Genomic DNA, 5,548 nt, shown 5'->3' with positions numbered 1-5,548 from the left:
TGTGTGTGTGTGTGTGTGTGAGAGCTGCTGGAAAGGAAATTGTGACCTGACGAGCATGCATTGGTATGTAAAAGTGATGGTGTACTCTCTTTTCCTTTTTATAGGGAAAGCAGAAACTCTTGGTTGAACATTAACCATTCGAAGTACCCACACTGATTAGTAGTTCAGGAAAGGCCAACCACCAGTGTTTGCCACTTTACTGAGCCTGCAGTCAGCTGTAGCACCATGTGGTTATTTACTGACGTCCATGTCTTCACTTAAGAGCCATACACGCTTTAAAGATTTACAAGAAAATGTGGGCTGATGTCTCCTGAACCCCCGTGTTTGTGTGTCATTTTAAAATGTGTTGTTGCGTGAGTGATCACATTTAATTTCTGAGTGGGCAGAGAGTTAAGGAGACATTCAGACATTCAGTCTTCAGCCCACGATACGCTGTGGTTTTTCTTTTCTCCTACTTATTGACTACATTTAACAGGCTGTCTAACGATCCCTCTGTAGGACTGATTAATTTCCGAAGACGTAAAAAGCAGGACACTTTCTCCCAGCCAATAATCTGAATTCCTTCCCTCCTTTTCCTTGCAAGTCACAGAAAAGCAGTAGCATGTCATAGGCTGGTAGAGGCTGGGAAGATTTGCAACATCTTGCCTGATGGTCTAGTACAGAAACATCTGTATTACTTTTTTCTTTAAAGAAAAACAGCACACGGGGAGTTTGTTTGCAGCTTTTGACCCACTCATCCCCCTCCTACGCACCTGTCTCATGAAATAGATGTGCCAAGGTTCTGTTATGTGAGGATATTCCATTTTTCTCGTCATGTCGAGGGAGTTCTGGTTGTTTAGACAATGAAAGAGATAAGAGACCTTTTTCAATTTCCAAGGGTTGGACGGTGAAGGGTTTTTCCAGAAATTGGTTATTGGAGAATCTCTAATTACATCAAGGGTCGGAGAGAAACGTATATTCAATTGCTCTGTATGTTTGAAACATATTGCAGAATTGACAATGACGTTGACTTGACTTGACATTGCCTGAAGACACCCTCGGTCCTCAGCGCTGTTCTGAACACAAAGCAGTCTTTCCCAGGGTGACCAGTGACCAAGACCCACAACCAGAGTGTTCTTTAAAAAAAGAGTTTGGTTGTGGTGCTTTATCTCCCTCACCATTCAATTTGGCAGGTAACCCGTCATTCAGATCTCCTGGGTTTCCTTTTCCTCCTAAAAGTGTGTGTGTGCGTGCGTCCAGGGTTGCTGAGCTCTGTGATTTTTAAACTGTTGTGTGAAATCAGAGGAGCTGTTGGACACGAGCCCTTTGGCTTGTACCTCCACCTTTTCTCATCTCGCCACTCTTGCTAAGCTGCTGGTAATACAATTAGGTTCTGTGTACGTTTCCATGTACTGAGGTGTGTGTGTGTGCATCGAGCTTTTTGGTTTTCTCTCAAACGTATACATTTGCATGTTTCTGCCTCCACGCTCACAGGGGTGTGTGTGTGTGTGTGTGTGTGTGTGTGTGTGTGTGTGTGTGTGTGTGTGTGTGTGTGTGTGTGTGTGTGTGTGTGTGTGTGTGTGTGTGTGTGTGTGTGTGTGTGCCAGCACGGGATTAAATCACACAGATATAATATGCTGCCACACATTTAATCAGGAAAAAAAGATATGCATGCACATGACTGCACCACAAACTCTGACACACACAGTAAGTAATAAACACACTTGCGGCCCTATCATATGTTTTGGGGGTGGGGGGGGGCTTTTTGTGGCTGTGCCCGCGGGAACTATGAGGTTTAATCTAGCAGCAGGCCTGTGTTGGTTTACTGTGGCATTAAGGATAAAAATAGGCTGCTAGGAGCTGACTCTACCGGGCAGCACGGCCCCCCCACACAGCTGCAAGTCATGTTATGTGCGTGTTTGTGTGCGCGTTATCTGAAATTTATTGTTTGTCTGCTCGCTCTGAAAGTGTTTGCCTCCGTACGTTTTGTTTGAAGTTTTTATTTTCTGCATATGTTTTCAAAAACATTTGCATATAGCTAAGGGACTAAAAATATAGGTGTGTGTGTGTGTGTGTGTGTGTGTGTGTGTGTGTGTGTGTGTGTGTGTGTGTGTGTGTGTGTGTGTGTGTGTGTGTGTGTGTGTGTGTGTGTGTGTGTGTGTGTGTGTGTGTGTGTGTGTGTGTGTGTGTGTGTGTGTGTGTGTGTGTGTGTGTGTGTGTGTGTGAGCGCGTTGCATAGCCTGACCGGCACATATGCATAAAGTGATTTATTGGCTTTATTTGACCTTTTTTTTGTTATAACTGGAGGTCAGAATTTGTGTATTTTTTGTTGTTGTAGTTGCGCTTTTATCCAATTACATTTATAATGAAGCTGTTTGAAGTTTACGTTTATAGTTTCCTGTCAGTGTCCTCTTCAATAAGTAAATCTGAGTTCATACCAAACTGCTCAATGCATTGGCATTAAAGGATTAGGTCACCTATTACAGAAATACACTTATTCATAAAAACAGATCATACGGATAATTCCCAAGATGTGGAACTGTTACTTTAAATGTCCTGGAAACATGGAAATCTCTTTTTTATCTTTTTTTACAGTGTGGGACCTTTAAAAGCCTGACTTCACTTTAGGGTGGAAAAGCTTTTTAAACGGCATTCAAACCAACATGTTACAATCATGCTGTGTTAAAAAACCAGCCCAATTAAAACCTAAGGCAGGAGCTTTTTAAAGACCAAGACCATTCAAAAGATTGAAATTCCTCTTCAACTGTGCTGGAGGAGGAACCTCCGTCCAAGTCAGTGGGTGATTGGCAGATATCTAGCGTAGATATTCTGCACCGCCTTTCTGCACTGTTTATAAAGGGATCGCTGCCTGCGAGAAATAGACGCGGGATGGGATTACTTTTGGCCACTAAAGAGTCCTCTTCAATCTGTTATTTCGTCTTCTCCCTGAGCAACACTCACTTTCTAACTTGTGCTCATTCTTTCTCTCCACTGACTCCCTATGCTCTCTCTTAGGCCTTTTCTGTTCTTTTGGCGTTTTTCCACTGCATGGCATCTACTCGACTCTAATCGCCTTTTTTGGTTTTCAATTACGAAAAAAAAGTCCCTGGTACCTTCTAACCGGTACTTTTTGAAGTACTACTTCAGTCAATGTTCCAAGTGAGCTGAGGCACCGCGGGCGAATAGAGCGGGTACTATCAATGGAAAAACGCCATTTGGCGTCTCTGATTTGTTCGGTTCTTTTTGTCTATTTCTTCACTTACACTGTCACTCTGTGGAAATATGCACAAACATCACATGGGACGCTCCATAGGGTTTGTGACGTACTGGCCCCGTGCGCTGACGTGCCCTAACATGTGCAAGTGGCATGGTAACTGGCCAATGAAACATGAAAATATTGCATACTTATGGTAACACTCAATGTAATATTGCGCAATGTGGTATTGAGTTGATATATCATGCACCCCTCATCCAGCGTCTCATAGAATTTATTGTGGCTGTTATTATATATTGTGTTTCATTGTTGTGCAAGAGAGAGATTTAGAATAAGAATCGTCCTCAGAATTGTGTTTTTCATCGGTTACTGTGTGTAGAGCGAGTGAGTCTTCACATGACAGCCAAGCGAGTCTCTGTGCTCGTTCACATGAGGATTATTTATCATTAGATCTGAAGCTACTCTTTAAACCGCAGATAACTCAGCCGCAAGCAGTGAGGATATGGTGTGTGTGTGTGTGTGTGTGTGTGTGTGTGTGTGTGTGTGTGTGTGTGTGGTGTGTGTGTGTGGTGTGTGTGTGTGTTGTGTGGTGTGTGTGTGTGTGTGTGTGTGTTTGTTGTACAGTATCTGGGGCTTCATCAAACTTTCATTGAGTTTATCAGCGGATCTCATTATACATGAGTGAAGGAAGCTGTCACCGCATGGGATTCTGGGTAACAATATCACTACATTAGGCTTTCCCTCAGCCTCTAGTCTGCATAGTAACACGTCAACAACGTATGAGTGGGAGTTGGCACTTCGGTCTTTTGGCAAATGTTCTCACTAAAGGAAAATCTACCAAGATGAGGCGGCCTTCTCATCGCCACTTTATTTCACATATTCCAAATAACCCCATTATTGATTAAACCCAAACACGGTAGTTCAGACCCACAGAAGATAATGCATTCTAGTGGAGATCCCAAAGTTTCCAAGGATGCCAGACATGTCGGGCTGAATTTGGGGGAAATTAGTCTAAAAGACGAAAAGTAAATCAATAACAATATGCCAACCCATAACGGTCATTTGCATCTCATTTAAAACAGCTCGTTGATAGTCACATCTGTCACCACTAATCTTGTCAGTCTGTCTGTTGAACTGTCTCATCTTTTTCCAATTACTGTACTTCACTCATCTGTGTAATGTTTTAATTTTTTGCCCGCATGCTTCTATTATCTGCTTAATATTCCTTGCCTTGTATATTTTATGCTTTTTAACGTCATTGTCTAATGTAACATGTCAATTTTAGAAATGGTTTACCTTGAGTTGCTGCTTACTCCCCATTTCATTATTTGTGTTTTATCTTTATCTCTCCTTTGTTTTGTTCTTTTACTTTTAGGGACTCTATTGTAACGTGTGGCTAAGGACTACAGATGACAACTGGCCTTTTGGCTAATTCTGGCATGGTCGTGGTTTTGTCTGTTCAATGACGGAACATAATTAAAAGTTACTCGGTTTACTATGATAGACGGAGAAAAACGGCAAATCCTCACATCTGACCTGCTAAAACCAAAACGTGGTTAGCATTTTTGCGTGAGAAAGAACTTATTTGATTCATTTTTGGTTCATTAGCTAATGGATTAATCGACTCATCACTTCATATTTATCTTCCAAGTTGAGGAGATGAGGCGGCTTCTCCCTTTAAAAAGGAAACCGACCCCTTTTTAAACAAAATTAGGGACGTTGACATTAATCGTTGCTGCGATGCAGTACTGGACGATTCAGTGACCGACCATGAATGCCTCCTTGTTGTTTTTCAGTCGCTGTTTTTTTGTTTTTGCCTGTTGTGTTTAGGCTCCCTTCATTCAGGAAGTGTCTTTTATTAAGAGCAAATGCAGTAAAAAGGGGAGTTTTTATATATCTGATAGCTTGAATTAGTTGGATTGCTACAAAATATTTAGGCGACGCATCGTGATAACGATTCAAACCGTTGACAGGATGATTGTAATCCAGTTGAATCGTGAGACCGGTGAAGAGTCACAACTCTAAACAAAGTCACATGTTCTCTAACTGTTAAATATGACAAATGAAGTGAAAGAGCAGCAACCCTCCGATGAAACGATTCTCTGTGAAATGATCAGTGATGGCCATCTTTATTCTGCTTCTCATAACGGCCTCTCATTAAAGTGTCAAAGTCCCAGTTCTGTCCTTGGTCTTCGTTGGCGTCTGAGGCCGAAACGCAGCTGCAAACACCAGGAGCTAACCATCGCTGTCCTGTTGGTTACATAAGAATGGCCTGGTTCCTTCCTGATGTCACACTGATGTCCGCCCTGTGCTGACAGCATCGACGCCCCGGGGCAACACAATGAACCAACCCCC

At 42.4% G+C, this 5,548-nt stretch overlaps 1 protein-coding gene and 1 long non-coding RNA gene across 2 annotated transcripts in view; one reads left to right on the top strand and one right to left on the bottom strand.

Annotated features, from left to right (window-relative positions):
* Positions 1-5,548, top strand: part of cttnbp2 (cortactin binding protein 2) — a 96,255-nt gene that overhangs the window by 30,735 nt on the left and 59,972 nt on the right. The window lies entirely within an intron of this gene.
* The window catches only part of LOC116693832 (uncharacterized), a 13,002-nt gene that overhangs the window by 4,686 nt on the left and 2,768 nt on the right, over positions 1-5,548 (bottom strand). The window contains exon 2 of the long non-coding RNA XR_004333014.1: positions 1,323-1,332. This is a non-coding gene — a long non-coding RNA (uncharacterized LOC116693832). The remainder of the gene's footprint in view (positions 1-1,322; positions 1,333-5,548) is intronic.

This window comes from Etheostoma spectabile, chromosome 8 (assembly GCF_008692095.1).
Source record: "Etheostoma spectabile isolate EspeVRDwgs_2016 chromosome 8, UIUC_Espe_1.0, whole genome shotgun sequence".
NCBI classification, from domain to species: Eukaryota; Metazoa; Chordata; class Actinopteri; order Perciformes; family Percidae; genus Etheostoma; species Etheostoma spectabile.
This window is presented reverse-complemented; position numbering and strand designations above follow the sequence as displayed.